The sequence below is a fragment of the Plutella xylostella genome, chromosome 8, assembly GCF_932276165.1.
Source record: "Plutella xylostella chromosome 8, ilPluXylo3.1, whole genome shotgun sequence".
NCBI classification, from domain to species: domain Eukaryota; kingdom Metazoa; phylum Arthropoda; class Insecta; order Lepidoptera; family Plutellidae; genus Plutella; species Plutella xylostella.
Genome location: NC_063988.1, coordinates 8,050,605 through 8,064,205, shown reverse-complemented (window position 1 = coordinate 8,064,205; position 13,601 = coordinate 8,050,605). Strand labels below are relative to the sequence as shown.

Genomic DNA, 13,601 nt, shown 5'->3' with positions numbered 1-13,601 from the left:
CGCTAGACGCGCGACTTCGTATGCAAGAAATCGTGAACTTGTTTACCTTTCCACAAATATCAAACCTATAGTAGTCGTACATGAAACATTAAATAAGTAGGTATCAATCCAAAAACATGTACTTAATAAAAATTTTAAACTTGTCGATGACAAACACTAGAGCTGGACTGGGGTTTGGCATCGTGGTGAAACACTGACCTCTATACACTTGTATTATAGAGGTGAGTGTGGTGAAAGGATTACCCAGTCAGATTAGTTGTCAGTCGCTCGCTGCTAGGGCACGCCGCCCCGGACGTATAGCTAGGTACGGTCAGGTGCAAAGAAACCTGACCCCCCTCTCATACTAACAATGCTTCTGAGGGGGGTCAGGTTTATCTGCCCCTTACTGCACTTTACTGCCCCGTACAAGTTAATACGTCACTCGAGGAGGATCCTTTCATGCACTCCTATGTTCATTCAAATGAGTGTACTGGTAAAGTTTAGTGTAATTATAGGCTCTTTCTAGGTACATCACCATCTCCTTGACATCTTCTGCTGAGGAGGGTCATGATCATCAGATCGCAATCATTTATTTACTAAGTACTAATCTAGTAATGAGCAATTTTCTCCAAAACATATTAAGTAAGTATGTATAGTTCTAAAAAGTGGTTTACTCACGTCTGCCTTAGTTAACGTCTTTACTAATCAAGTAAGGTAATGTCGTACACATTCTTAAAGATTCCGATGATAGTTTTAGCTAGAGTACTGACACGACTATTCCATAGTCATAGAGACTTGTCATTCAATGCACTTCAATTATACACATTCCGTAGTCAATCACGCAGTAATGGCCTCTTCCATGGGTACACACCACAATGTATACATTCAAGCAACCAGGGACCTATTCTATAGGTATATTCTATTCCCTGTGGAGGTGTAAGTACCTGCACCTCTCTACTAGAACCTTTGATCATTTCTACAAGGCTTGGACCATATCCCACCACGCTAGTGTACTGTGGGTTAGTGTTCACATAATTATCTACTTGTGCTTAATCTTATAATATTAGGCAGGTTCTTTCACGATGTTTTCCTTCATCGTAATGTAAGGATGGTATATATTGCACTTAAATTCCGAAAACGGGAATCAAACCCGCATCTCTTGAAACCACCGCTCGCTCTCACAACTAGGGACCTAAATACCCGATTTTATTGCGTCTTGTTTTCGGTCACTTTGGTTTTGGATATTGCTTATTGCTATACTATGGAGTCTACAGACGTAATGCACATAGACTGAAAGCACTCGACTACTCACGCTTGTATGCTAATCATTTGCATAGAACAGCCTACAACAGGACAAGTTAATATCCTAGAGTACTGAAATTACAGTGAGTTTAGTCAACACAAAAAAATCCTACTTTTAATATTATAAATGCGAAAGTTTGTGAGAATGTGAGTATGTTTGTTATTTCTTCAGGTCAAAACGGCTGAACCGATTTTATTGAAATTTGGAATGGAGTTAGCTGACACCCTGGATTAACACATAGGCTAGAACGAAGCAAGCGAGAACAGCTAGTTGGTGTACTTATAATTATCTAATTTTTTTTAATATGTAATACGAGGGCTACACCGAAAAGATCGGGAATAGAATACTTAGGAATAAATTAGAGTGAAACCTTTTTGGTGTATCAAATGTAGTGTTTTTTCAAACATAATTCCATTTTCGAATTTTAAAAAAAGTTAAAAATAAAAGAGTATTGACCATTTGAATTTGACAAGTCGGTGTAAAAAATGGAGCTTACGCGGGAACATTTCCGTGCAATAATTTTTCACAACTTTCGTCGAGGTTTATCTCAAGAACAATGTCTCGCCGAGCTTGTTTCTATTTATAAACTTGAAGCACCAAGTATAACGACTATATATCGTTGGTATTCTGAGTTTCGCCGTGGACGTTCCTCTCTTACCACAGTCCCTTCTACTGGTCGGCCAAAAACAGCGGTAACACAAGATAACATCGATGCTGTACGCCAGTTAATAAAAGAAGATAGACATGTGACATACGAGCAGATTCGGGCTTCTCTCAGCATTGGTATGACAGCCATTCAAACCATTTTACATGAAGAACTGGGTGTCAAGAAGTTAGTTTCGCGCTGGGTGCCCCACCGTTTGACCGAGGAACAAAAGTCGGCTCGTGTTAATTGGTGTCGATCTGCTCTGCAACGGTTCAATGGAGGCAGTTCAAATGCTGTCTACAATATCGTCTCTGGTGATGAATCGTGGATTTATTCATATGAGCCCGAAAGAAAACATCAATTGGCAGTTTGGGTCTTCGAAGGTGAGGTCAAGCCAACAAAAGTTATTCGCTCACGCAGCGTGTCGAAAAAAATGGTCGCTTCGTTTGTATCGAAAACTGGCCATGTGGCTACGATTCCATTACAAGAACAAAGGACGGTTACTGCTGATTGGTACACAACAGTTTGTTTGCCGGAAGTCGTAAGAGAACTTCGTAAAACTAACCCGAATCGTCGTATAATCCTTCACCACGATAATGCAAGCTCTCATACCGCTCGCAAAACAAGAACGTTTTTAAATATGGAAAACGTGGAGTTGATGGACCATCCTCCGTATAGCCCTGATCTGAGCCCCAATGATTATTTTACATTCCCAAGAATTAAAGATATGCTACGTGGTCAACGGTTTAGCGGCCCAGAAGAGGCGGTCGAAGCTTACAAATCAGCTGTTTTGACAGTATCCACTTCAGACTGGAATTACTGTTTCAATGATTGGTTTAATCGAATGAAAAAGTGCATTGAATGTCACGGAGACTACTTTGAAAAACAATAAAAGTAAATAATATTATGATATCTTTGTACTTTTTTCTATTCCCGATCATTTCGGTATCGCCCTCGTATCGCTGCAAATATATTCATAGTTATCTATAGATGTCACATTCATTATTATAACGTTAAATTTCGATAATAAGGTACCTCTAATTAGTGGTGAATTATAAAAAAAAACTCCACTGTATGTAAGGTATTCTGAGTTATTTTCTAGAATAGAGCGTAGAATTTCAAAGAGATTGTACGACTGTACGTTCCATGCATTCAAGAGGAAATCGATTAGGTTGTTTCATCTTCACAGGTAATGTTCAAGTGACATGTCAGTAGCAATCTTAGGATAAGGAGCCCTCCACGTCTTTAGTAGCAAAACAAATAAGTACAGCATATAACAAGCACCCCTTTTTGGTTTATACCACCTTTAAAACATCCTGTAGGTATAACTTTCCTCCTCAGGCTGCGCTTCACAGACTACGTTTGTCAGAAGGACTACTAAATAAATCCATACTAATAATTCATTACGATTTTGAGATGTCTCATTCGAATTTCAGATTTCCCGGGACAGATGAAACACATTTCAGCGTCGCTATCAAAATGGAACAACACAATAATAGTCTATTCAAATTCAAACAGCTTGGACAACACTTAAATAATAAACAACCTTAATGCATCCGCCGAAACAATCCTACCGCACAAATCGCGAGTCTGTGTCAATACTTCTGAAAATAAAGCCTTATGAAAACTTAATTTCCCTTTATCCAGGGGACATTGTTGACGGTTGTGTAAACACGCCGAATGGATGAAGTCGGTCAGTTCGCCCACCGCATCTTTGCTGGCGAAACAGATGAAAATGGCCTTTACTGCTATTGTTTTAAGTTAAGGCAACAGATGCAGAGTGTAGTTGTTGTGGTAATAAAGAGCGTAATGCAATCATGACGTCGAATTCGCAACTTGCTCCGTGAATTAAAGTTGGCGGCAAGTTATAATAAACGGGGAATATGCAGTTTGGCGAACAAACAAATTTCATCTCGGGCGGGGCTTGTTAGATTATAAGATTAATTTGCCTTATTGTGGGTCTTTCTGCAAAATCATAGCATGTAGTTATGTTACTTTATCCGGTGACATTAATTAAGTTTTAAAAAGCATTTAGTTTTTTACTTAATAAATTTTGTACAGCACAATTTTATCCCATAGATAACCATATTCATTCATAGTGAAACGGCATCTTAGTGTTGGCGTTTATAGTATTTAGTAACTACATAAACAATAAGGACCTGTTTCACAATGTCTGGATAAGAGCTACCTGTAGGGCAAAAGACATGCTGTCACTGTCTCAAACATAATTACAGACAATGACCGCATGTCTTTTATCCCACAGCTGCCATTATGCGGACTTTGTGAAACAGGTCCTAAGTGTTATTTAATATTTGGCAAACAGAAACATAACAATACGATATTGATTTGAAAAGGCGCAGCAGTTCATAAAACACCGCACATTTACAGCGCATACGAGTAGTCGCAAATACCGCGTCCCAGTTCCAAATTAAATTGAAATCGATTTGAATGAAAACGGCGATTTAAAATTTAAACAGCGGCTACCGAACGGGATGAAAATTTCGCGTAAAATATTCCATGGCGGAGTCACTTAATGATTGGGGCTCTCTTAACGAATTGACACGATCCAGGCGAGTACAGGTAATTAAACCGACCTGATGACTTCCAATTTGACTAATCTGGTAGGCTTGGAAAAGGACTATAGTTAATTTTTCAACACTATGGGTGCTTACATAAAGAACCGGGTTCCCTGTATCTACCCGTACCGGTAACTTTATTAGGTATGCGAACTGAGAGATTTAAAACCGGGAAATGCTCTAGCGCACTCGCAGAAAGATAAACAGCAGGTTACCAGTACGGGTAGATACAGGGAACCCAGTCTCTATATAATTATGTAAGCACCCTATCTCTGAAAGTAGGTAAGAATTGCCGAGAAGAGTTATCTATAGGGGTTGAAAGACCTATTTTCAGCCGTAGTGAAAATTTATTTCTTGCAACATAAATATGTACAAATAAAATGGGCATTATAATCATAAATGGAAATAAGTTATATTTATTTGGACTATTTCCATTTATAAACTGTTTAAAATCCTACCTTTAAAATGATTATTTCCACAAATAAAAGGGGTTAAAAAAATCGATACACAGCGCTCCATTAAAGCAATGAAGTGCTACACTTTCATACGAATTCAAATGTAAACTTACAGCTATATTTACTGCCTGCCGCCGGCCACAAGCGAAACATATGGGGATCACTCTACATGACGAAAAAGGAAGTTTCAATACTATCTATAAAATCGTTGTATTAGACGCGCCGATTGCTCGACAGCTCTCGTTCGCTTGTTTTTCGTCAGTATAGAGTAACCCTCATGAAACGTACGTACGTCGTCGTCCGAAAAGCGATGAAACGTTACGAGCCCATCCGACATAAAGGGCATTACCATAACGTATACCGACGATAAATAAAACCGTTTCATCTCAAACGGTACGAAAAAACCTTCAATTGAAAATATAAAAACTGAACCGATCGAATTTCGTCCGCCGCGCGCGTTTACATTGACATCTACTCGTGCAATCTACAGCTTTTCATGCCCTGTCGGAAATAGGGGTGTTGAGTTTCACTTGTTAAATGCATTCAAAAGCTAGAATGATATACATTTTCGGGGGTTTTGTTGTTGCTTAGGTGATCTAAAGCAGTGTTTTTCAACCTGTGGGTCGCGACCCCCTGGGGGGGTCGCGAAGCTTCTGTAGGGGGGTCGCCAGAGGTCGAAAAAACTGGGTACTTTAGTGAAAAAAAAAACATAAAGATAATTAATTTAATTAATATTTCTTTATTAGATAGATCAGCGATCATAAGCATTTATTCCATCCTTGTCAGCAATCAGCATGGATTTTTTTAGCAAATTACTACTAAGTCTGGCCAAAATCTGTAGTTTTCCCGAGAAATCTTTTGTTGAGACCTTATATGTAGGTATCAACAAAAGATTTCTAGTAGGTATCAAGAGAAGAATACAATTAGCTCGAGTCTACTGTTACTTCTTATTAAAATTATTAAATTAGAGAAGGTTTTTTGATAGATTCAGGTCTTGTTTGCTTATGAGTGCAGAAAATAACATTAACTTTATTAAAATATAATGGTTTTCCAAAATGACTCTAACTAAACTGAACTAACTCTTTTCAGATTTTTCAAAGTGAATCCAGAGGCTGTTAATAATCACAGAATTGAATTATACAAGGTGTTGCAAAAAGGGTTTTTTTTCGCGAGTTTTGTTTTTGTTTTTGTTCTCGGGTCTTGGATGTGCCCGTAAAATGGCAATAGGCTCGCCCCCTATTACATTGGGACTAACATAACACTCTGGCAAAAAGTGGGTGCAGCAATGCACCTCTGCCTACCCCGCAAGGGAGTACATTAGTACAAGGCGTGAGTGCGTGTGTGTGTGTTTTGTTTTTTTTTTTAAATATAAACACTCACATGTTGTACTAATGTACTCCCTTGCGGGGTAGGCAGAGGTGCATTGCTGCACCCACTTTTCGCCAGTGTTATGTTAGTCCCAATGTACACATACTTTGGCTTTCAATTCTGAACAAAACTTTATAGTAAATGCATAATAATACTATTGTGACGTATTAATTGTAATCCGTTTTGTGTTTTAATAAATAAATAAAGAAATGTACCTAATAAGGGGCGGGCCTATTGCCATTTTACGGGCACATCCAAGACCCGAGAACAAATATCTGTGTTTTAAACAAAATATCTGCCCCAGCCGGGAACCGAACCCGGGACCTTCGGCTCAGTAGTCAGGGTCACTAACCACTACGCCATTCGGTCGTCAGTTTTGAAATTCTGATTTTATTTTCGGGGTTAGATATACCATGATGCACATGGAGGTTTCGGCTTAGTATACCCTTTTTGCAACACCCTGTATTGAACAGAATAACTAATAAGAAACTTTAACTATATTTAGGACCTTTTAAATGGTAGACAATAAAACAAAACTCAAATATTTTTTTGGCCCCTTCACCTACATGGTAAAAAACCGAAGGGTCAAGGGGGTCGCGAAATATTTTTTAATACTAGGGGGGTCGCGTCATGAAAAAGGTTGAAAAACACTGATCTAAAGGAAGCCTTGTGTATTTTACTAAGATTCTAGAATCATATAATATTATCATAAATATTTTTTCATTTCAATGCAATTCTAGAACTAACTAACTGTATTGTACCTAATGAAGAACATGCTAAAGAAATCTCGTAAATTTTTTATAACCATTTAATAATAATTTTAGTAAAATATTGCTTAATTTCTTAAAATTGTATGTTTAAAATGTGAAATTAAAATGTGTATGTGTGACTATGGGACCTGAGCCTGAAATAAAATGTTTTTAATTTATTTATTATTATTATTATCATGCTGAAGAACTAAGCGGACCCAAAAAATGTGGTCAGATGATCGCAAAAACTATCGCATCCCTAGTCCGTGCTATGATAACATTCACGTGTTTTGGGCAACTTTTTACGCTTCACCTCTAGCACCGTAAAGTGTAAAACGAAAACAGTAAGGTTCGACGGTGATAGCGATAATTATTATGTAATTACATTTACGCTGCAACTTTTAACATTTGCAAAGAAGGGTCTAAAGTATCATAACAGTACCTACCATATTTTTGAGGCTTTAGTGAAATCGGTAAATGATGTTACTAGTATCGTAGTATTGAAAATGTTCTATATGTATACTTACGACGTAAAATTTCACAATAAATTGTCTAGTCATAATATTACTCTACAGCCATTTCACAAATACAATGTAGGACTATATCTACTGAGCTACCACCGCTCCACTCAGGCTGCATGTAGATATCTGCAGGGGCGTATTTTCCTTAAACAGTTCTGCATGGCTATCACATAACTTCACTGTCTTTGACTTGAAGGCAATCCTTGCTTTCAACTGTCAATTTCGTATCACGTAACATGATGGTCAATGCAAAGCCAGAATACGGAAAGCCAGCATTGAAAAGAATGAACTAATTTCGGTTTTTGACAGTTATTCGTATCACGTAACAATTCTGTCTTTGATATCCATGGATTTGAAAGAATTATTTCCTTCGATTTCTGCCATTGAAGGAAGTTGCTCTTGACCAACTTCTTTCAAAGTTTTTCAACAAATATTTTTCAATATTTAGGTACTAAGTGTTTGGATTGTGTCTGTGTTGTGTAGGCACATAATTATATTGTTGATAGCGTTGGTGGAAAACGAAAGGCTGAAGAGGGAATTGGCAATAAACCGAAAATTTTAAGGACACGCAGTGAGTCACTTAATCTACCCGACGAGGAGTTCAGAAAAAAAATTAGGCTCACCCGACTACAATTTAGCAGGTTGTGCGAATAAGCAGCTGATTTAAAGGTGCGTATATGTTAGGCAAGTTTTACCCCCGTATTCATAGAATTATATTACTGCCTACCCCGCAAGGGAGTACATTAGTACAAGGCGTAAGTTTGTGTTTGTTTATTATTGTTATTTATATTTTATCGGCGCGAAACAGACTAATTTCGTCTTTTTCTGTCTTAATTAATATAATTTATTCTGGACTGATTTTTTTCTATCTAAACTATTATGTAATTTGAGAACAAAACGCAACGGTATGTCTGAAAACAAATATTGCACAAGTGTATTTACGGTCAAATGGCTTTCAGTTTGGCAAAGCCAGTCGTTCACTCTACCATTCACAAATGTTATGTGATACCACCAAAGCAATAGCCATTGGACAGCGCTTTCTTTCAAAGTTCAATGTCTTTCAGAGTTATGTGATAGCAATGCTGGTGAGCTCTAATACTGGCCCGAATACACTCTGCCAAGGGTCCGCCCACGCTTTATGCCTCGTGCGCTGCGCACAGAATTCATAATTCGTAATTAATGACTCTAGAGCCAAAACACATAGCGGAGGAGGTACGCCCGGCCCCCATGCAAAAACCACCTTTCAATCCTAATTTATAGGCTTTGCAAAATGGTTTTAAAAGCGAAATTCCGCGGGAAACAAATTGCAAACGCCTCCAAGTGGTGCGAATTTTCCACGAAAAGTTCGTCCGTCTTGAGATTAAATTGGGCAGATCAACTTTATAATTTGATTCATAAAGCCGCTTTTAAGCGTATTGTTCTAAGGATTCGTTGGGAATGGTTTCATACGAATTAACGCTTTTTGTTCTCCATTTAGACATTAGATTTTTACTAATTACAACCTCAAAGGTGCTATAATTATATTCTTTTATATAGGGTCTTGAATGTGCCCGTGAAATGGCAATAGGCCCGCCCCCTATTACATTGGGACTAACATAACACTAGCGAAAAGTGGGTGTAGCAATGCACCTCTGCCTACCCTGCAAGGGAGTACATTAGTACAAGGTGTGAGTGTTTGTTTTTTCTTTTTTTTTGAGGTGCTATAATATAATATTTTTACTTAACTGTACAAATTAATGCAGTGTAACATTTCACAACAATGTTTTATTTATCTAAGTACTTATCTTCTGAGTCAAAATGAAATCCCATTGCACAGTTGCAATATCGGTATACCTACCCCAATACTATTACAACTATTATAGGTTTAGTCTGAGGTTTCAGCAACACATTTTGTCGATTTGGCTATCTATTTCAGAATGCGTGCGTACTGTTTTAGTGCAAATATTAGTTTCAGTTCATTAACTAATATACTGAAAATGGATGCTATCGAAGCGACGAGACGGCTATTCTCGTAGCTTCGATGTATTTGCAGCAATTTTGGCACTTTTGGATTTATCAATAAACCGGTGAAAATTTCGAAATATCTGTTGTCTTTAGGACCTAAAAATTATTCGATGTTTTCGAGTTGTTATAAAACTGAAAAGGATATTATATAAAGGTTAATTATGTTTATATTATGTTTTTTTCTGATCCTAAATATTTAAATACACCCTTTAATGGTCGATTTATATGAACACAAGTTATGATTGTATAATAATGCACCACATTACACAGGACAGGATAATATTGTTCTCTGATGGTTACGCCTACACCCAACCTATCGTGTTTGTAGAGGTTTCTATTGTAGAGGTGATATATTTTTAATACCTAAATACCTGTATACACTCCGGAAAACTTCAACAAATTTATTGAATGGCAGATAAATTGTGAAATCCACGTCTCCATTAGTATGCATTAGATAGGGGCACCAAACAGCAGCGTGGCATAAATTTTGGATCCGTCCAAACGAACCGGAATAATTGGGACAAATATGCTTTGTTTATTGCATTCTAAACAGACTGCGGCGCGACGTGAGATTTGCAGCTGAAACGCTAACCGGATTTGACGCTTTTAATGGAAAATGAAAAATAAAACAGGTTAAAAGAAGAAAAGGGTCTCTCACGAAGGAACGCTACATAACACTTATAGTTCAGCATTCCTCATCCTTCTAAACTAAAATCGCATTGAGAGATAAGACGGCCATTTTAGCACCCATTAATTAATAGGTAGGTTGCTTGTGTGCAAATAAAGTAAATTATGTCTATACTCTCGAGCCATAAAAAAGTTACACCTACAAAATGGCCATCCTAAACGACCGCATTTTTTAAAAACAATTATTTATAATTTGATCAACACATTTCAGTTTTTTAGTTCGTAATATTCTGATGCGCTGTTATTAAGTTAGTATTTTCCGTTTATGATTAGTATTTTCTGTTTAGGAGTAATTTGGTGCTATTCTACTGGAGTCCACCTCTATTTAATAAAACTATGTTTCCTAAAAACATCAGCACGTGATAATCCGACTGCAGCCGAAATTGCATTCAATGGCCACAGTGTCGGACGAGCGGACATAATGCGAGCTTACTGAACACTGAACACCCATAGTCGGAGTTGGGTTAACAGTTTTGTATAAACATTGTTTTCGGCCCGTTGATGGGAGTTAAGCCATTACGTACATGAAAACTGAAACGCTGTTGGTTGGTAAGTGAGTGTAAAGTTTCACCGTAGCGGTATCGTGGATAAATGGAGTGAAGTGAGGGATGAAAAATTAAATACGTCATGTTTGTTTTAAGATTACCTGACCTATTCTATGAGTAATTTCAAGGCCTGATTTCGCTGCATTCTATAGACAACTCTTTTTCTTAATAATCCTCAGATACTACTTATTTTTACATAGGTTGTCGATTTTGATATGAAACTACGTTTTCAACACTGGTTGAAAATGTATATAATAATATTTGTCTTATATAGATGGCAATGACAGGGTTGGACTGCATTGTATTCTATTCCATTCTATTCTATTCTGTGGGTGGGAGAAGCTCCTGTACGTGAGTCTCTCGAGTGGAACCTTTGTACACATCCCCATTTCAGCTTAGTCAGCCTATTACATAAATTGGAATTGGCCTGGATATGTTGCAAAAGCTGAATTACCACATTGTAGCTTAGTAGTTTTACAGTAGAGCTGTACCTAATGTACATATTAATTACTACATAGTTTGCTCATGTTATGAAATTTGTACATAATATAAGCAGGTGTTTTGTTCTAAATTGCGTGCCACGAGAGCGACCCGCACAATCGCATTTTGACTAATGGTGTAGAATTATTCAAAACATTTCGTCACACATTGCGTACCTCTATTGTACATTATTGTATTAATCATTTATTTATGTTTGTACGTAGGTATATTATTATTATATTCACGACCAGCCCAAAGGGGTATAAAAATAATAAAATATATAACTACATTTGTTTTTTTTAAAGTAAGCACCAAGCAGTTTGTATAATCCCGTGTGTGTAAAGTGAAGATAATGACGACAGCTGAAATGTTAGGCTGCGAACTGAACAGAGAAATATGCCATGTCTTTCTGCTGAGGGTTTTGTTCGGATCCTGCTGCCGCAGCACGGGATCGTTATCGACGTAGATAAACGTCACTATATCGAGGTTTGCTATAAATACGGAGCTGTGAATCTCGGAACGCGCATTAATCGAGTTTATCGACGTCGATAACGAACTCGTGTTACAACCGTTGGAGGCGAGTCAACTTTATAATGAAATGTTGAAGTAAAACAACAACCACTTCGTGCGTTCTTTAGGAAAAATATTTCTCCATGTACCTTTACCCTAATGAAAGAGAACAATCTGAACAACTTTCTTCTCAGCGACATATTTTAAATCTATTTTGGATGTATAGAGAACAGTACATACAATATCTTCATTCCAAACGAAACAAGCAAATTAATGTAAATAACTTACCTTCATCCAAAATGTATTTGTCACCGTCACAGCTTCTTCGTGTAACTTTATCAAATCACGAACTCTTTCACAGTGGGCACTACGAGTTAAACACACTATTATTATTACTTGTTCTGTAGGTGTTAGTAATAGCACAGTCAATAAGAAAGAATAAACGAAAACGAAAAAATAAACACAAAAACAAACTTACACAACACGGAATCTAACCTATTGCGAGTGTCCTCCGCACTTTCATTACAAATTTAATTACACTGAAAAATTACAACTGTTATTTAACGAGTCAACAGGAGAAAAACTAACTGAACACAACAAACACAAGTGAAGAAAAACAGGAAAATATACGTTTATTTTAGCAAATAAATCGAAAACAGAACCGAGTCAAGAGGGTTTTGTTGTCAAAACTGTCATTTGTTCGATGCCATGGGAGCGCGCATGCGCGCCGCGGTCGTCGCTACTGCGCAGGTCAAAACAACAACCCCCAAGGAGTTTGTGCGGGAAAGAATTAAGCCTGTTATCAAACCTCATTACGTGACAGCTCAATAACCGCCTTATTTTGACACAGAAATATCAGAATAATAGAGTTCCTTGAGTTTTTTAATGAAGACACGAAAAGATAGGAGCGTGTAAAGAGTTGGGATTTTGGGACCTAAACTTGAAAGATCTAACGACTTTGGTGTTAAAAAATGAAGTTTCGGTAGCAATTCTGTAAAGCAAATGCAGTAACCGAAAAAGTAGAGCATAATAACATCAACTCACCTGAACCTAGTGAACGTGGGCTTGTGGGTTAGCCAAGAGATTTGTTCATTCACAAAATACAATCTATGATATTGGTAATTATTTATTTAGAGGGAAACTTAATTTATTGGATGAATCTAACCCTATCAAAATGTCTACTAAAAAGATATTTTTTTTTATTATGGCTCCCATTATTGTCTTGTTGTAAAAAATACCAAGTTTATTTTGTAATTTGGAGAGATTTCCTGCATAGTTAATTCACACACATAAATCTTTTCAGTGCGACTAAAGTAGATAAACTAGTGAAAAGTTTTATAATCTGAAATGTAAGATGTTTAAAATATCTAAGAGAGCAGAATATTTTTAAAACTAATTGAATAAAGTTGTGCAATAGCATTTTTATATGCCTCAAAGTACATACAATATTTGGAAACTTACATTTAAGTACTAAACATATACGTTTTATAACATTTCTTCATAGGATGAAATTTATTGAAATCACAAATGACCAATTATACAACACCTATTTTTACGATGACGTGTAAAATACCTTTATAACTTAACCATTTATTTTTCCCAGAGAACTGATCTTCATCATTCGACGTAATTTTTCTCGCTAGAGGAGGGCATATGAAAAAGAGATTCAGTACAGTCAGACTCGAGCCAAACGACAGTCATAAAGAGTGAAATATCGTATATATCTGCTAAATTTCTATCCTCCACATATCCACTTTACCTGACCCCCGTATCACCTT

General features: G+C 37.0%; 1 protein-coding gene across 1 annotated transcript in view; it reads right to left on the bottom strand.

Annotated features, from left to right (window-relative positions):
* Positions 1 to 12,463, bottom strand: part of LOC119693059 (putative polypeptide N-acetylgalactosaminyltransferase 9) — a 138,460-nt gene extending 125,997 nt beyond the window's left edge. The window contains exon 1 of the mRNA XM_038115323.2: positions 12,112 to 12,463. The gene's annotated coding sequence lies outside the window, so the exon portion shown is untranslated. The remainder of the gene's footprint in view (positions 1 to 12,111) is intronic.
* Between the last annotated feature and the right edge of the window lie 1,138 nt (positions 12,464 to 13,601).